The 19867-nt window shown below is 36.3% G+C and overlaps 1 pseudogene; it reads left to right on the top strand.

Annotated features, from left to right (window-relative positions):
* The first annotated feature begins 316 nt into the window (after positions 1-316).
* LOC116111550 lies at positions 317-19600 on the top strand (annotated as a pseudogene).
* Positions 19601-19867: the final 267 nt, after the last annotated feature.

Raw genomic sequence — 19867 nt, 5'->3', positions numbered from 1 at the left:
GTTTGAGGGGATTTTTAGGACTCACTGGCTATTACAAGCGATTTGTGCACGGGTATGGGAACATAGCACTTTCGCTAACTCAATTACTTAGAAAGGATGCTTTTAATTGGACAGAAGAGGCCCAACAAGCTTTTGAGCCATGACTACTGTCCCGGTATTAGCAGCCCCCAATTTCAGCATCCTTTTTGAAGTTCACACAGATGCCTCGGGATAGGGGCTTGGGGCGGTGCTGGTTCAGCAAGATCGGCCAATTGTGTTTCTAAGCAAAGCTTTCTCCCCACATTCCAAGCAAAAGTCAGTATATGAGAGGGAGCTCATGGCCATCGTCTTTGCGGTCCAAAAATGGAGTCACTATCTGTTGGGCAGGAAATTTATCATTAAGACAGACCAAAAGAGCCTTCAGTTCTTACTTGATCAGTGTATGAAGACTCCAGAGCAGCAAAAATGGATCTCTAAGCTTATGGGGTTCACCTTTGAGATATGTTACTGTCCTGGCCACAAAAATAAAGTGGCAAATGCCTTGTCCCGTAGAGAAGAGGAAGTTGATTTCAACGCTGTCACCCTGGTACAATTTACTGATTTTGAGGCTCTAGCCGAGGAAGCCCACAATGACCCCAGGTTATGCATCATCATTCAGGATTTGTTATTAGACTCAAGTAGCAGGCCACATTATCAACTCCGTAGAGGCTGTCTACTGTACAAAAAAAGGTTAGTGCTTCCTAAAACCTCCAACTTTATTCCCAAACTATTAGAAGAGTTTCATTCCAACCATGGAGGGGACCATCCGAGTTTTTTTAGAACATACAAAAAAGTGGTAGGTGTTGCTTTTTGGGAGAGTATTAAGAAGGATGTCCAAAATTTTATTAGGGCTTGCACTATTTGTCAAAACAACAAATACACTGCCTTGAAACCAGTCGGCTTACTGCAACCATTACCAATTCCTAACCAAGTTTTTGAGGATCTTACCATGGATTTTATTGGGGGGTTACCTAGATCTAAGAGCTTTGACACCATTTTTTGTAATGGTTGATAGATTAACGAAATACAGCCATTTCATTCCCCTTTCCCACCCTTATAATGCGAAGGAAGTAGCGGAAGTCTTTGTGAAGGAAGTAGTAAAATTACATGGGTTCCCAAAACCTATAGTATTGAACCGAGATAGGGTGTTCATGAGCCATTTTTGGCAAGAATTATTCAAAACAATAGGTACTACATTGAAATTCAGTTCAGCCTATCATCCTTAGACGGATGGCCAAACCAAGGTGGTCAACCGTTGTGTTGAAACACACTTCAGATGTTTTTGTAGTTCTCAACCTCGACAGTGGCACAAATAGCTACCATGACCTGAATTTTGGTATAACACTACGTACCACAACTCTACTAAGATGACTCCTTTCCGAGCCCTTTATGGGAGGGATCCACCTATGCTTTTGAAGTTTATGGACTGCCCCTCCTTGGTGGAAGACGTCAACAAGCAGGTTGAGGAGAGGAATGCCATCCTGCGTGAGCTCAAGGAAAATTTGTTGGTGGCTCAAGGCCACATGAAAGAGGCAGCAGATGCCCATCGCAGAGACCTTTCTTTTTAGCTAGGGGACTTTGTCTTTCTCCGATTACAACCCTACAAATTCAGATCTTTAGCCAGGAAGGGAGAAGGTATTGATAGACCACCCGTCACAAAATGGTACACCAAGCAAGGGAGAAGGTCCACATGGGGTGATAAAGCCAGCAAAAATTAGTTAGTGGAGAGGCACACGTGTCATGTTGTTAGATGATATTAGGGGAGTGCCAAAAAGTGCTTATATGAGAGAATATTTGCATGATTCATTCATTCGGTTATTTTGTAAAGGAATAGTCTGGGAGGTTGCTAGCTCCTCGAACTGCTAATGGGTGCTTATTTTCATTTCTATAATTCTTATGCTTTTTAGTTCCTTGAATATTCTACTTCAGTTTTATCAATATAATTTAGCTCTTATATTCTACTTAATTCTGGTGATTGAGATCATTGAATTGTGAGTGTTTAAATCGCTGGAAGTGTTATTTGAATTGAGGTCTGTATCATGGAACAGTGTCAACTTTATATGTGCACATGATGGTTTTTCTTTGGCTGATTTGGTGTCCTATAACCACAAACATAATTTGGCAAACAGGGAAGACAACAATGATGGAGAGATTCATAATAACAGCTGGAACTGTGGACAGGTAGATATTAGTAAACTATTCTACTATGATACTTGCTCTTTTTATTTAGTGTTAGTAACTTAATAGATAAACTACATAAATGTAATCTTCATTATCTATTGTACAATAATTTCTTTTGAATTATGTGGGAGTTATTCGAAATGAGATACTTCACCAGGGTGTTCCAATGATTTATATGGGTGATGAATATGGGCACACGAAAGGGGGAAACAACAATAAATATTGCCACGATAACTATGTGATCTTCTACACCCTGCTGATGTGTGCCACTTCTATTAAGCCCAGTTGTTGATTCTGGTGACTAATTGTCAGTCATGATGCAGATAAACTATTTTTGGTGGGATAAAAAGGAAGACTCATCGTCAGACTTCTTCAGATTTTGACGCCTTATGACCAAGTTCCGCCAGTAAGTGCTAAGTGCTAACTTCTTCATTATGGTTATTTTGCTTGTGCGTGTAATATGTATATTTCGGTTTCATCTCCAGTCATTTTTATGTGTGATCTTTCAGTGAATGTGAGTCACTTGGTTTAGATGACTTCCCAACAGCGGAGAGGCTTCAGTGGCATGGTCATGCTCCTGGGATGCCAGATTGGTCAGACACAGGCCGTTTTGTAACTTTCACATTGGTAACTCTTTTATTGCATTTTCAACTTCATTTAAATGCTGAAATGCTTATGTTCATAAGTAGATTAGTTTTCTATTGAGATATAAAATTTATTTATTATTCATGACTAGATCAAGTAAGGCTTCTTAGGATCACCTTTCTTGTTTCAAAAGTAAGGTAATGTGGATAAATAGGTAGGATACTCCATTTTCCTGCAATAATATGCTCTGAAGCATTCATAACAGGACTTCCCTTTTGTTTAACACATATTTTATATGCATGCCTTACTAAAGAGGGGAATATATAATTGGAAAGAAAAATCCATTTTTGCTAATGTTAACCCAAGATGTTTACTAATCTACGAGTATGTTACTATTTGGAGAAATGAGTGAAGAGCTCGTCTAATGATCTTTACTGTAATCCATTATATTGCACATCCAATGATCTAAAACTTATGTCAAAATATATATATAATATTCAAAACGTCAAAACAGGACGTCCTGACATTAATTTTGAAAGAACCATACACTTGCATCTTGCAAGAGATTTTCTGCTTGAAATTAATTATTGCTTGCATTAGCTGGGTGCACTTATCATGGAAGAAAAATGATGTTTCTGAACCATTCAATGATTTATAATGATGCAGAAAATGATGTTTTTTGGAGAAACATATCACTATGATCATTCGATGGGTTGCCTATCAATTCTCTTTTGTATCCACATTTGCTTCGGTGTGTCAAACTTTCAAATTAGCTTTGAATATGCTTTCATCTTTTGATCTTATTACCCCAGGAAATATAAGCTTAGTCATGGATAGGAACTGTTGTGCCTTTTACAGAGACTCACCTTGTGTACATAGCTGATTTAAGCAAATATGGTCATTATAAGAGTAATAAGCTTTTATTTTGCCTCGCAATTCTCAGTTATTTCATTGACTGTAATCCCAATGTCTAGAATGTCAATAACTCTTGCTTCTTGGATTCTTTTGTAACAGATACCCATGCAGAGGCCTCCCACTTCTTGAACCACTATTCTTAGAGAGCCTACAAGGTATTCAACTGCACCAACTTGCGCTTTTAAAATTTAATGAGTAGTTCCAGCACCATTGTTTTTCTCTGCATGCCCATCCTCTACTCCCACTCTTTGCCCCTACTTTTTGTTTTGGGTTCATAATACAGAACGTTTCTAGTTGGAAGAGGAAGCACATATTTAAAATTTTGTTAAATAGAATAAAGAAACACATTTTTTGACTTTTAAAAACGTTTCAGAAAATATGAAGATGATAAAGAGTAACAATTGGGAAGCTGTAATGTGTGTCCCTCTTGTAATATTATGCATTGAGTAATTCATCATATGTTGTTGTGTGCTGAATTTGAAACTTATTGTTGTAGGTTGTAATATGTTCAGGACAGTTTAAAGGAGATGTTAGGTTCAGGTATGGCCACTAGTTTTGCATAATCCTTTTGTCATATTTTATTTTATTTTATTTTTTCAAGATAGAAAACAGACAAAAATATTTAAAGCTTCTTTTGGTGGATATTGTTATGACTCAGGAAGCATTGTTGAAAGTCAAGCTCTAAAATTGTAGTTTCAAGAACTCAATATTTGGTGAATATGGTCTGGGGTATCTTCTTGTAAACATGGTCTTGCAGATATCCGTCTACTTCATGATTTGTGATATCCATTGGAAGGATAGGTATAATGCATATAGGTTTGTATGAAAAATAAAGCAGTCATAGATAAACTAAATCTACCATTCCAATAATCAATTGAATACATCAATGCAAGAGATTTATTCAACTATACTACCAACATAAGGAATATTAACTTAGAAATTCAGAGATTAGCAGATTGAAAGGTTAGGTGTTGAAATCCAGATTGAAAAAATGGGTTCACCTTCCAGTAGTGGGCAAGTGTGAGGGAATATTGGTGGCGTGGAAGGTGACCAATGGTAAAAGTGGTTGATTCTTGATAGGTAACTTCTCTCTTTTTGCTGAAATTAGTACGCATCTAGTTGTGAAGATTCAAGATTCGCTGATATCTATGGTTGGACTATAAGTCTGGGAGGATATATACTGTTAGAAACCATGTTTATATATACAGTGTAAAGGGTAAAGGGTATACTTGTAATTATATTAGTGTGTGTATATATTTGAGTTAGGATGTACTGTTGAGATTAAGAAGAAATAGAGAAAGTAACATGGTATTAGAGCCTGAAATGCGTAAACCCTAAACCCATTTGCGTGATTCAGTTTTCCGGCGACGTTGGCTTCTTCCCTGGTTTTTCCGGCGACGTCAGACCCCTCCTTTGTGTTTTCCGGCGACGTCAGACCCTTCCCATTTGCGTGATTCAGTTTTCCCGGAGAGAACGTCTGGCTTCTTCCCTGGTCTTTCCGGCGACGTCTGACGCCTTCCCTGCGTTTTCCAGCGCCGTTAACCCCTTCTTTGCGATTTCCGGCGAAGTCTGACCCCTCTCTTGCGATTTCCGGCGACGTCAAACCCCTTCCCTCTGTTTTCCGGCGACGTCTGACCTACTCTCTTCATTGTCTCTTGTTTTTTTCCGGCGAGTGCGATTCTGAGTGTAGGTTCTCCTCTGATTTTTTGGTTTGTTGCAGAAAAAAAAAAAAAAAATTTTTTGCAGGTCTCTGTCCGAAATATGGTGCTGTGTTTGTGTGAAAATGGGAATGCTTTGTGTTGGCTGGGAGTTGAAAATGTGATACCACGTTGTTCTGAATCCTGGTGGTTAGTTGTTGTGCTTGCTTGGGTAGTTTGAGTTGTTGTGCTTGATTGGTGGTTTGAGTTGTTGTGAATCTGTTGATTCGTTTTCTTTGCTGGACAATATGCTGCGGACGGTAAAAGTGGGTGACTGAAATTGTTACTTCCTCCACCAAAATTACTGATCGGAATTATTGGGAGAAGAATTATATTCAATGGAAGCGAATAATCCGACGATATGTGTCCAGTATTGATATGGGAGACCATTTAATCGAGGTCCACCTGAGGCAACAGAGGATGACAGTAAAACTCGAAAGAGATGGCTCATGGAAGATGATAAGCTCTTCAATCAGATTCAGAATACTCTTGATTCGTCCGTGATGATGTGATTGGTCATTGGATACAGTCAAAGAGTTATGGGAGTATCTAGAGTTCTTGTATGCTGGTAAACAAGACTTGTCTCATGCCCACGAATTGTTATTAAATATATCGAGCAACTGTGCAAGAGAAGACATTGCTCGAATATATACAGAGATAAAACAAGCCTTTAAGAAAAAGGCTATGTTTCCTGTTCCTACTGACGTGAAAATGATGCAAGCACAGAAGAACAGGTGGTTTGCAATGTTTTCTAGCTGGTTGAGATCAGAATATGAGATCGCTCGTACACAACTTCTCACCGGTAGACACTTCCCTCTCTTACGGATGTCTTTGCTCGCCTTCTTAGAGTTAGTAAGGGGAGATCGAGGATTGTCTAAGGACAAGGAAACCTTCAAGGATCCTAATGTTGATCATGCGGCCTTAGCTAGTATGAAGTCTAGTGATAACAAAGGTAACAAGGGACAAGCCATGATCCTAGGAACAATCGGGTACTGGCCCTCGTACTTGCTTTCACTGTGGTGCTGAGGGTCATGTCAAGAAAAATTGTTGGAAGCTTCATGGCAAGCCCCTGACTTTGCAAGACCCTCAGAAGTTTGCTCATGTTGTAACTCAAGATGGTCTTTACCCACCCCATCACAGATTACTATCTCCGCAGCAGAATATGCTCGTCTTACTCAGAATGCTTGCTCCCGTAATCCATCCCATCGACCACCACTACTTTAACCCAGTTAGGTAATCCTACAGTCTGCTTGTCCACTTCTAGTAGTAACTGGGTTATTGATTCTGTGCTACCCACCATATACAGGCGATACAGTATTCTCTCCTCATTTTCACCTTCTCCTAATTTGTCTTCGGTCACTTTAGCTAATGGGTCTACTGCACCTACCATTGGATGTGGTACCGCCCATCTCAACCAATCTCTGTCTCTTTCCTCTGTCTTGTGTCTTCCCCATTTCCCTTTAATCTTTTATCAGTTAGTCAAATTACTAACGCATTCAATGTGGTGTTTACTTTTTTCCTACTCATTGTATATTTCAGGATCTGGGACGAGGCAGATTATTGGTAGGGTCGTGTATCAGGTGGCCTTTATCCTCGATGATTGTCTCCACTCCTGTCTCTCAACCTATTGCGTGTACCAGTGATTCATCTCTATCCGTACTGCATGGTTGCCTTGGTTATCCTCCCCTTCCCATTTTGAAAAGGCTGTATCCTAATGTCGGGTCATGTCACACCTTGAGTGTGAGGCGTGTCAGTTTGGAACACCATGAGTGTCCTATAGCCCTAGATAAACAAAAGGCCACAGCCCCTTTTGATGTTATACACTCTGATGTTTGGGGTCCTTGCCCTGTGTTGTCAAAGTCTGGATATCGATATTTTGTTATTTTTGTGGACGATTTTTCACGTGTAACTTGGTTGTATTTTATGAAAATCTTCTGAAATATTCTCCATTTTTTGTACCTTTTATGCAGAAATACAAAATCAATTTACTTCAACTATTAAAATTCTCCGAATTGATAATGCCAAAGAATACTTTTCTGCTCCTTTCTCTTCCTTTTTGTCTGCTAGAGGTATATTCATCAGTCATCATGTGTTTAACACCTCAGCAAAATGGAGTTGCTGAACGCAAAAATCGTCATTTTTAGAAGTTGCTCGACTCTCCTTTTTCACATGAAAGTCTCTACAGCATTTTGGGCAGATGCTATCTCTACAGCTGTCACTTGATCAATCGCATGCCTTCTTCTGTTTTGGGCGGTCAAATCCCGTTCTCCATCCTTTTTCCATCACAGCCTTTATTCTCTCTTCCTCCAAAGTGTTTGGATGCACGTGCTTTGTTCAGATGTTAGACCTCATGCATCCAATTTGAACCTAGGTCCCTCAAGTGCATATTCGTGGTTTTCCCTATCAGAAGGGTTATCGTGTTTTTTTCTCCTCTGTCCTAGTGTAAGTATCTCATCTCCCTGATGTTCTCCTTTTTTAAACCACTCCATATTTTGAGTCCTCCACTTCATCTACTTCTCTTGAAGCACCCCCTGATCTTCTTTTTCCACATTACCCTCATAGTCCTCTACCATTCGTCCTCCTATCCCCCAGGTATACTCTCGCAGAGTTCACCAGCACCATGAGACTCCTGCAGCAACATCGGATCCACTGCCCCTATCGACTGCCTCGTCCTCTGATCCGGTTCCGCCATCCTCTGACCATGATCCGGATCTTCCCTGCTCTTCGTAAAGTTAAGCGTCTGTACCTATCCTACTCCTCATTTTTTCCTATCACTCTCTGTCTATCTTCCAAGTCTTTTTGCCTCTGAACTCTGTGTCTTCCCAATTCGTTGTCTGAAGCATTGCTCATATGGGTGGGACGGGCTATGGAAAAGAATATGTTGGCTCTAAACATAATGATCACTGGGTTCTAATCGGGTTGCCTGAAAATAAAAAGCTATTGGGTGCAAATGGGTTTTCACAGTGAAGGCTAATACCGATGGAACTGTACTCGGTTGAAAGCTCGTTTGTTTACTAAAGGTTATGCCCAGACGTATGGTTTAGTTATTCTGAGACATTCTCCCCAGTGGCTAAAATGACCTCTGTCCGACGATTCATTCTCTTGCAGCTTCAAATCGTTGGCCTCTTCACCAACTTGATGTAAAAAATGTCTTTCTACATGGTGACTTATTGAAGAGGTTTACTGGAGCACCTCGGGTTTGTTGCTCAGGGGGAGTCAGGAAAGGTATGCAACTGAGGAAACTTTTATATGGCTTAAGCAATCTCCCGGCGTGGTTGGGAGGTTTAGCGAAGTGGTGACTCAGTCTGGTTTACATAGGAGTCTTATATCACTCTGTCTTTTATAACAATCGAGTTCTGGCATTATTCTTTTGGTTGTTTATGTTGATGACATTGTAACACTGGCAGTGATGATGTTGGCATTCAGAGTTTGAAACTATTTTGGCTTCCAATTTCACACAAAAGACTTGGGTACTTTAAGGTATTTTCTCGGAGTTGAGGTTTCTCGGAGTAAAAAAGGGATTTTTCTCTCTCAACGCAAGTATGTGTTAGATTGTTTACTAAATGGTCTAAGTGAGGCTAAGCCTTGTGACACTCCTATGGTTCCTAATGTGATGTGAATGCTGAGGATAAGAGATGTTTGGTGATCCAGAGAGGTACAGACGGATTGTCGGAAAGTTAAACTACCTTACAGTAACCCGTCCAGATATTGCGTTTTCAGTGAGTGTGGTTAGTCAGTTTTTGTCTTCTCCTAGGACATCACATTGGATGCGGTCCTCCTATCTTGAAATATCTAAAAGGAGCTCCTGGACTGGGATTCTTTACAGTGACCATGGCTAATAAGTAGAAGGGTTTTCAGATGCTGATTGGGCAGGATCCTGGTGGATAGACGGTCTGTGACTGGGTTTTGTGTTTTTGTTGGAGGAATCTTATTTCTTGGAAAATAAGAAGCAACCATTTTAGCTAGGTCAAGCGCAGAGTCTGAGTATCGGGCTATGGCACAAGTTACGTGTGAGCTCATATGGACAAGACACCTGCTTAGAGAAATTGGTTTGGTGACCCAGACTATGGACTTGTGGTGTGCACAACCAGCAGCGACTACAATCGCAACAATCCAGTCTTTCACGAGAGGACTAAACATATAGAAGTGGATTGTCACTTTGTACGAGAGAAACTTGAACAAAAGTTAATTGCTACTAATCATGTTAGAACAGGGGAACAACTAGCTGACATCTTCACGAAGTCTCTAGTTAGTAAAAGGGTAACCTATATTTGTAACAAGCTGGGCATGATAGATATATATGCTCCAGCTTGAGGGGGAGTGTTAGAAACCATGTTTATATATAAAGTGTAAAGGGTAAAGGGTATACTTATAATTATATTAGTGTGTGTATATATTTGAGTTAGGATGTACTGTTGAGATTAAGAAGAAATAGAGAAAGTAACATATACAGACATTTGGAGTTTTGTGAGCTAGATCGTTTGTGGGAGACTTTTGTGCTGTAATAGTTTGAGGAACTTATGATCTCAAAAGTCTTTGAATACGCTTCTTTTTTCATTATTCTTTTAAATTGGCTAGGGGTTGTGGCTTGACTATAGTTGTGTTTCTGGAGCTGTTCAGGCTACAGTTTTTTTTTTTTTTAGATGCCAGTTTACCCAAATTCATGTTGGTCGTTGTGAATCCGTAGACCGTAATATTGGTGTAGTGGACACTTGGGCTATTGTTAATTGTTTCTTCATGAAATTTTTGCTCATCTTTTTGTTATCTATATATATATATAAGAGCAAAGCAACATAAAATATTTTGGAGAGAGTTCAAATTGCCGAGCACATTTGAAGGTGTGTGTGCTCCTGTCAGGCGCTGGATGGTGTTGGTGATGGTATATAATGTTAGATTGGCGCCATAGGAACTCCTTAGTATTGGCATCCTGAAAAGCCAGTGGGTAAATTGGTGGCACAAAGTACTGCTTGGCCAAACTCTAACTATGTGTTTGGCCTATTAGTGGTCTTGTGGTGGCATAGATTCAAGGGGTGAGAAGGTTAGGAGTCATGGTGTCTGCTAGGACTGACTATGACTACCCACTTGCATTTAGTTATCCACTCTTGACCTGACACTAACCCATTAGTATTTCATGTTTGGGCCGTGTTGCTACAATAATCATGTTGTGTTGTGCTTGGGTTCTACGATTTTATGCTGTGGTCTGCTGTGCCTTGTTCCTGTTGGCCTGGTGTATTTGAAAGCATAATTTTAAACACATTCTTGGATCTTAAAAATGCAAAAGTGATAGATTAATTGTGAAATTGTTAATTAAAGCAATATTGTAGAATGTTGTTGGACAGGCGTTTGTTTCTTTTAATTTTTATTTAATTGTTTTATGTTGTAGAAGTAATGCACTTGTTAAGCCTTTTATTTTTTTGTTCCTTTTCTTTTTAACTGTTTGGATTACGTGGCTGAGGCAAAGTAACAATTAACTGGCCTTAGTTATATATCTGCCTGGATATTATTCTTAGTGAGTTAATTGTCTTATATGATATTACTCCCACCAGTCCACCTTATACCTGTGGACTGTTTTTATTCACTGTGAATATGATTACTTCCTTCGCAATAAATGCTTACTTTCATTTTCGTCTGTGCATTTGCATGGATTATGCTACACTCTACGGTAAACTTCATATTGTTTTGGTAGGAAACATATATATGTATTGATGTTAAAAATGAGTTACAGCAGTGGACCAGGTGTCCACAACAGACTCTTAAAGAGACTAGCTGTACAATATAGCTGAGACTCAATCTATACAAAAACCGCCAGGCCAACTGTGGTAAACTTCATATTGAATTGTTATGTTTTGTATTTGGGTCTTGACAGAGTTGATGAAATTCAACAACCAAGAAATACTGTAAAGGAAAATGATCCAATCCATGCAAGTGATTCTGCCAAACTACGAGGAGCCAGTTGCTGGGGAAATGAGAGGCTGTTTATGCACTATAGAGTAGGGGGAAGTATCTGGCCCAGGTAAAAATTTATTTGGTTATTGTTTATCATATAGGGTCAAGAAAGGGAAAAACCAAAATCTTTGTCTAAGATAAGCCTGTTTTTTCCTTTGAAACCATTATGTTAGGATCCCACATTAAAAAGGAAAATGGGTGGACATGTGGTTTATAAGGGCTTAAGCACCCTCCTTTGACAAGCCGGTTTTTCAAGGAGGGTTCTACTTAAGCCCACAAAATAACCGTTACCCAACCCAATTCCTATTAAAGGCCCACTATCCAGCTTAATTCTTATCAATTTGGAAGTGGGTTCCTATCACATTCCAATGAAGAAAATGATGAGTTCTGGTGCCGGACATCTATGGTACTGAGCAACAACGTGCTTACTGGTTTAGATGAAATTAGCCTTCTAGATTATGATCATTGCTATATTCTTATTTGAGAAGTACTTTTGAGAGGTAAGTCTTCTGTTTTGTTTCAAGTATTTATCTGAAGCTTTGTAAATAGATTCCGGTGTTATCTACACTTATTGATGAACTGCTAGGTTTACTAAAGTCGTTAAGTTTTATTTTTCTAATGTGGCTCATTTGGATATCATTCTGTTGTGATGCAACTATACTAATTTTATGTTTTATGTCATTTGGATTAACTAGTTCCAAAGAGCACCTCTCTTCAAAAGAATACTCCTGGAGAATGACTTGCAGAAATTTTGGCCAATTTTTTAATTGTTTCATGACATATTGCATCCTTTATTTGTGTGATGTCATAATTGCCCGCTTCTCAATTTCCATCAGCACTACTAAAATAATGACATGCGGCTTTTCTGATGCTCCATTGTCGTCTCTAGTGAAGCTGCACATTTTTAGAGTCTTTTTGTTTTTGATCTGTTGTAACCATTGCAGGGCATTATAGGATACATCTGTGGGTCTGAGAATCTTGACGGTTCTGGACTTAGCTCTTCAGCTGCTGTAAGTTTGGCTTTTCTTCTTGCTGCTGCTTTTCTAACATATTGGCTGCTGAGGATGCATAATCTGCAGTAAATAATCAATGGAAAGAAATGTACAAGCAGTGAACTTCCTTACTGAAAAAGAAATAAGAGGAAATAAAATTCACTAGATAGTGGTGCAAATTCTGAAGTAGAAGAACAATCTTCATAAAATTTATCAATAACATAATTAAGCTCAACCACTTATTGTTATTATTATTATTATTTAAATGGTGTGTCGAAAATGGGATCTCTTGTTAAACCTGGATTTATACCATTTTTAGTTAGCTCTAAACTTGAAAGATTTAGGGAATTGGTCTTTAAGTTATGTGAAAATAGGAAACGAGAGCAAGACAGTTAATACAAGTAAGGGTAAACTTGGCATGTGGTATTGGATTGGGCTATTTCTTTAGTACTAGATTGGCCTGTATTTATAGTACTCTACTATCTATGTTTGGTACAATGATGAAATAGACATAATTTTTTGTAATGAATAAGCTCAAATTTCACAAATAATCTAATGGAAAATAATTTAAAATAAATAAATAAATTCACGCTATCAGAATTTGTATGAATATTTTGTTTATGATTAGGAACTAGTAAAAGCATATTTTTATCATTAATTGTTGACAGTTATTCTTTTAATTATAAAACATATTTAAATAATACATAACTAAATTTCATATTAGTTTAGGTTAATTTTGAATTTTTTTTATGATGAAAAAATAATAAATATCGAATTATTGGAATCTAGTTGAAAGAAATTTAATAAAGTAATCCAATTTCTAAATAATTCTCACATTTTTGTTATTATTTTATTTATAAAATAAAATATTAAATAATTCATTTTTTATTAATTAGTTCATTAAAAATTTGATAGAAATAAAGTATATGTAATAATTAATTTGTCCAAGAGAATGCACTTTCCTTGGGTCAATTTACTGACCTGCAGTGTTACTGATTACATATTTTAACCAATCTAATCCCAACCTTGAACTAGAAATGCTCCCAAAGGCTTGTCTAAAAGCTTTTAGTACAGGTCGCAAGGTACAGTTCTGTATTGTGTAAAAAATATGCTCCAAGTAAATAACAATCTGAGCAACTGGAGCCGAGCAACGTTTGTTGTCATGGCTTAATCCTTTTGGAGTATTGTGTACATTATTGAGGAGTGTTGATGTATTTGGCATTTGTAACTTTAGTTAGCATTTTACAGGTAGGAGTTGCTTACCTGTTGGCTTTGGAAAGTGCAAATTATATGAAAGTATCTGCTGTTGATAACATAGAATTTGATCGGTAGGTTACTTTAAAACTTGAATCTATTTATTTAATTTGTTATTTGTGATTTAAAGCACAGCATGTCTAGGTTGAACTATAAGTCTTTTTTTTTTTTTTTTCAAGTTCATGCCAAAGAGACACTGAAGTTGTTATTTTATTGAAATAAAATATAGAGAATGCAAGATTCAAAATAAGTACGTAGAAGGCTATTGTGTCATATAGAAAACAAGAACCATCCAATCTTCTTGTAACAGCTCAACTAAAGTGATTTTGAGAGGAATATCTTAAAAATAAGAGCAAAAGCACGAGAAACTGATCTGAAAACAGTGTGAATGCAAACAGTGTTCGGTCTTGCACCAGTATTGTTTTACTATGTAAACCTTCACATAGACTGCATTTACTTTAGCTTTATCTTTACTTTAGCTTTATTTTTGTCAAGGAACATAGTTTGGCTTTGGAGTTGTAGGTTATTGGATATCTAAGGGTATTTTTTGTTATTTCGATGGTCAATATCAATCAAACATCATGTTGTCATACAATAAGTACATGGTGGAAGTGATGTGGAACAAGTAGGTGCAGAAAGGAAAGGCAAGCAGAGAATATGAGAGGATTTAAAATTGCATACGAAAATCATCCATCAAGTCTGGCTGAAAGTAAATCACAAATAAGACCAAGTCTTAAAAAAATTTAAGGATAAGTAACTAAATTATTCCAAAATATGAAATAGTGATTATAATTACCACATTTAACATAACAAGTAGTAGCAACTCAAATACCTATGCTGCTAGGATAAATCTGTTTCTAAAATAGATACTAAAATCCAGTCTTTTAGTTTCTGTATAAAGTGTTTCTGCCAATTTTATAAATATGGAATGTATACTCGTAATTAGGTCAATTATAATGGAAAAATTAATGAATTTTACCCTATAATTTTTTTTTTATAATAATGAAAGAGGTTTATGCCCATGATACAGGAGAACTTTTGATGACATATATAAAGTTTTAGGCATCCTTAATGACCATAACTTGATACGCATTTCTTGAAGTACTGGAATAATTGGCCTGTTTTATATGACCAAATAATTTGTAAATTTCTGTTCAATTAATGATCATGTGGAGCTCAATACCTCAAGCGGTTGATATTGCTGCCAATTTATTTGTGCTGCCTATTCCTTAGAGCATTATTCCTTTTTAACTGTTACTTTCCTGCTGATTTAGGTTAATTGAAAATGAATATTTGGGTCTAAGGCATGGCATAGTTGATCAGTCAGCTGTATTGCTTTCAAGCTATGGTTGTCTAACATGCATGAACTACAAGGTAACTTTTGGCTATGGTTGTCTAACATGCATGAACTAAAAGTAATTTGATTGGAGATCCGAACCAATACTCTAAATAAATTTTATCTATTGCTTTCTTTGTAAGGAATTGTGTGTCCATAATATTGAGTACATGGTAGAAACTCATAAGATATCTGAAAGACTCTCAAATGCAAGAGATCTCATATTGAAGTGGTTGTCCATAATATTGAATACATGGTAGAAACTCATAAACATCTAAAAGACTTACTCAAATGCAAGAGATCTCATACTTCTTTGATCAGTCTTGTCCTTGTTCCGTTACATGTTGTAGAAGTTATTCAGCAAATTTGACCTAATCTCTTGTGTGCATTTCAAAGCACAATAATTTCCTGTGGTGCAATGCTTCTCTTTATAGTAGCTTTATTCATTCTTAATAGATTTTTCTCTAATGATAATTACAAGTTGATGTTTTTGTTTCAGCTGATCTATGTCTAAAGTTATGAATTTCAGATGTATCAAACTGGCCTCCACTTTGATTTGATTTTATATTTTTCTCTTATTCTTTCATAGACTGGTGTTTTGGTTTCTTATGAATCTTGTTTTCCCACGCTTAGACTAAAGAATACCAGCTTATACACCCATCAAAATCGCACAACAGCCACAAAACTGATTTACTCGATCGCTACAAAATATCATTGGCATTTTCGGGCTTGAGATGTAATCTGACTACCAATCCTGGGTATAATCGCCGAGTTGCGGAATCTCAAGAAGCGGCGAGTGTTCTCTTGCGGTATGATTCTTTCCCTTTGCCGTTGAAGTCTTACTGATTCTGGGATATCCTTAAATTACCTTCATGTGGTCATTTTACCTAATATATGTGTGCATCTTGTGGGTGAGATGTCTTTGATATAATTTTGAGAGGTATATTTAAAATGCACGTACGGTTCATTTACCATGGTTTTCATTGGAGCTGAACCAATTATTAGTTGAATAGAATTTACTGGGAGAAAAATTTCAAGAAGTTTTTGATTAAATAAAATAAAATTAGGTGATGAGCCTTTGATAAAGAGTAATTCTGATCTGACCTCATGGATTGTAGAAATGGTTAGTAGACCATGCTTTTTGGCTATATTACGTGATTTAGAAAAGAATTGAAAGTTAAAAGAGCCACTTTTTGATTCCTGTATTTCTGGAATAATCATTTCTAGTTGTGTTATGGAAAAAATCTGCTACTAAAAGATGAAGGTAATCATTTCAAAAGTGCTGTCTGCAAAAAGACCAAAAAGACATTTTTTTTTTAGGGTTATCTTAATGTGCATGCTTAGTATCTTAAGGGCACACGTGAAAACTAATAAAATCTGCTTATTGATGCATTTTATGATAAAAGGAAAAAAATATCAATTTCTGATGCGTTGATATGCTAAATTTTTTTTAGAGCACATGTTGAGATGACTTTTTTATTTTTATTATAACATATTTTTATAATCATCAAAATTGTTTTAAATAAATATTTAAATTTTTATTAAGAAATTTAACTATCATATCAAAATTATAATTATCAAATGGGTAATTATTTTATTGAGTTAAATTTTCCTAGTAACTTATTTTAGAAAAGAAATTATTGTCGTTGAATGTTAATTTCATCATAGTGGATGAAACAACACTTTCAGACCTAAATGATTTCAGAAGCTGATCCATCGAAAAGTGCAGGTGCTATAAAACAAAATGTAGTAATCTAAATCATACAAGAGACCAGATAAGATGATAATCCCAAGATAACTGAAACAACACAATATTAGGTTCACATAAAAATAATGTAAAGTACCTAAAAAAGTAATATGTTCATTTATAGAATGAGTTTCTGATCATCAAAATCCGATATGGTCAAGGAAAATCATTTTATCAGTTAAATAAGTGGCAATGCATGTTACAGGTACTCCTATCACACACACACACACACACATATATTTTTATTCTATTGTTTTGGCTAGGAGCCTAGTTGTTCTACATGTATTCCTGGGTTCTTTAGATTCTGAAACTTTTGGTAAATCATATTTCCTTTCTCCTGTCTACAGTGCCTCTGGAAAAGCTGAAGTCGAGCCTCTCCTTTGCAATGGTCTGTATTTGACCTATTTTGTCTTCCGAAAGTTTGATTTTTGCTTTGTTTTTCAACTAATAACGATCTTGATTTTTTTCGAACAGTGGAACTAGGGGATTATGAAGCTCACAAGGTAATTGATTTACTTAGTTTTACAAGCTTGTGACTAAATGAGTTCAAATTTACATGGTTATTTTTCTCTGCTCTCATGTTTAAGTAGATGAATAAGTAGAAACCAATAGCATCCTGATTTTTGTTTAATACTTCATATTTTTGACGATATCATGATATATGAAAATCTTTTGCTATACTAAACAATTAGAATCAATGCTATCGGTTGACTCATGAGCAAAAAGTTTTGCTAAAGGAAAAGTGTATTTGTATATATGTGTATATAACCGAGTGAGAATTTCTGCCTTTGCTCCTGATATTGCTCCCTCTTACATTTAAGCATTAATGAGAGACTAATCTGTATTCTTGAGATATTCCATTGTGTAGGAATTAAGTCTGGAAGAGTTATTTATGTAATGCAATATCAAACTTATTTTAGCTTATTTGTTAAGTTGTTAAGAGTTAGTTTTAATTAGCTGGTTAGTTACTTATAGTTAGTCAGTAATTAGAGAGCTTAACAGATTTGTATATAAAACTATCTGTTAATGAATGAAAAGTGTGAGCATTATTCAAAAATATCTTTCTTTTCTTTGTTTGTTCATGGTATCAGAGCAGGAAAAAAATTCTGGTTTCTTTTGAAATTTTTTTTTTTTTTTTTTTTTTTACTGATTGGTTATTACTTGACATGGTGATTGAGTCAAGTAATACTGAAGCTGGAGAATCACCAGCAAATTCTAACGAAAATTCTGTTTTGAAAGAAATGGAGTCGAATGATGGAAAGAATTCCACGATGCTGCAAAATTCGGACCATCCAGGCATGTAATTGGTGAATTTTCTACTTACAGGTAACGAAAAATATCCAGCATGGAGTAGATCAGTTTTAATTGCATTAGGTGCAAAACAGAAGTTAGGGTTTATTAATGGAAAAATTCCTAGGCCCGAACAAGATTTAGATAATTTTGAATTTTGGTCAAGGGTTGATTGCATGATTAGGTCATGGTTATTGAACTCTGTTTCGAGTGACATAGTAGGTGCTTTTTTTTTATGCATTTACAGCTGAAGAACTATGGAATGAACTTGAGGAACACTATGGTGAAAGCAATGGACCTCTGATTTATCAAATTCATAGGGAAATTGCTTCAGTTTTATAGGGAAATGAGACAATTTCGAAGTATTATACTAAATTGAAAAAAACTTTGGGATGAGTTGAACTGCATTTTACTAGTTCCTGAATGCAGTTGTGGATCAGGAAAGAAGATGAATGATATTAATTCACTGAATCGTTTGATGCAATTCTTGATGGGGCTTAATGATTCCTATGATCAGTTAAGGAGCCAAATTTTAGTACTTGAACTTTTACCTGCTGTTAATAAAGCTTATTCTATGGCTTTGAAAGCTGAAAAACAAAGGGAGGTTCATATCAATTTTTCAGATTCAAGTAGCATTTCTGCTGTGTTTGCTAAGGCATAGATGACTCAAGGAAATAATTCAACAAAGAAATATGGGAGTAGTGGCAGTAACTATAATGGGGGAAATAAGAATAAACAAGAAAATAGGAAGATGAATGTTGATAAACACTTTGATTTTTGTAACCAAAATGGACACACAAGAGAGTTTTGCTTCAAAATCATAGGTTATCCAGAATGGTATAAAGATCTGAAAGGTCAGCAAGGTAAAGCCAATACTGGGGGTAGAGCAATGGTAGCACAAATGATGGATTCTCCTCTAAATTTTGAGGACATTGGTGAAGAAGAAAAGAAAGGCTTGCAGGGACAATCTCTCACTGATATTATACAACAGGAGGTTATGAAGCTGATGAAAGGGAAAATGCAGCAGGAAAATAATCAGGTGAACTTTGCTCATCTAGGGGACCTTGTAGGTATGAATTATAGCTTACAAGTCATTGATTGCTTAGAAGTAGGAACATGGATTGTTGATACAAGTGCTTCAAACCATATGTGTGTTGATTTGAAACTTATGAACTCACCCAAACCTATAACCAAGCCTACACTTGTCTATTTACCATATGGAACCATAAAGTTTGTGAACCATATTAAAAATATCCTATTAAGTTCTAAACTAACCCTTCATGATACTTTGCATGTTCCATCTTTCAAATTTAATTTACTTTTAGTACCCAAACTCACTGTTAATGCAAATCTTAAGTTTACTTTTTACCCAAAACATTTTGTTTTGCAGGACCTACAAAATGAAGAAATATTAGCAGTTGGGAAACTTGTTGGGAATTTATACATTCTGGACAAAAACAGTCTCCATTTTAGGAATTCTTCTATATGTAATAAGACAAAAACACAAGCTATATCAGCTAAGTGTTTACCTCCTGCTTATAATACTTCTTTTTCTACTAATAAAGTGGATCATTGCTCATTATTTCTTTGGCATAAGAGACTTGGTCACAGCTCTTTGAATGCATTGCATCATTTATAGTTTATTGACAAATCTGCTGATGCATCTTTTTCAGATTGTGATGTGTGTCACCAAGCAAAACAGTCCAAGTTACCTTTTCCTATAAGTTGAACTACATCTCTTAAACATTTTGATTTACTTCATTTGGATCTATGGGGTCCTTATAAAGTAAGATCTATTACAGGAGCACATTATGTGCTGACCATTGTTGATGATCATAGTAGGGCAGTATGGACATACCTTCTTTCCCACAAAACACAAACATTCACTACTTTACAAAATTTCTTT

The sequence above is a fragment of the Pistacia vera genome, unplaced genomic scaffold, assembly GCF_008641045.1.
Source record: "Pistacia vera cultivar Batoury unplaced genomic scaffold, PisVer_v2 Contig644, whole genome shotgun sequence".
NCBI classification, from domain to species: domain Eukaryota; kingdom Viridiplantae; phylum Streptophyta; class Magnoliopsida; order Sapindales; family Anacardiaceae; genus Pistacia; species Pistacia vera.
This window is presented reverse-complemented; position numbering and strand designations above follow the sequence as displayed.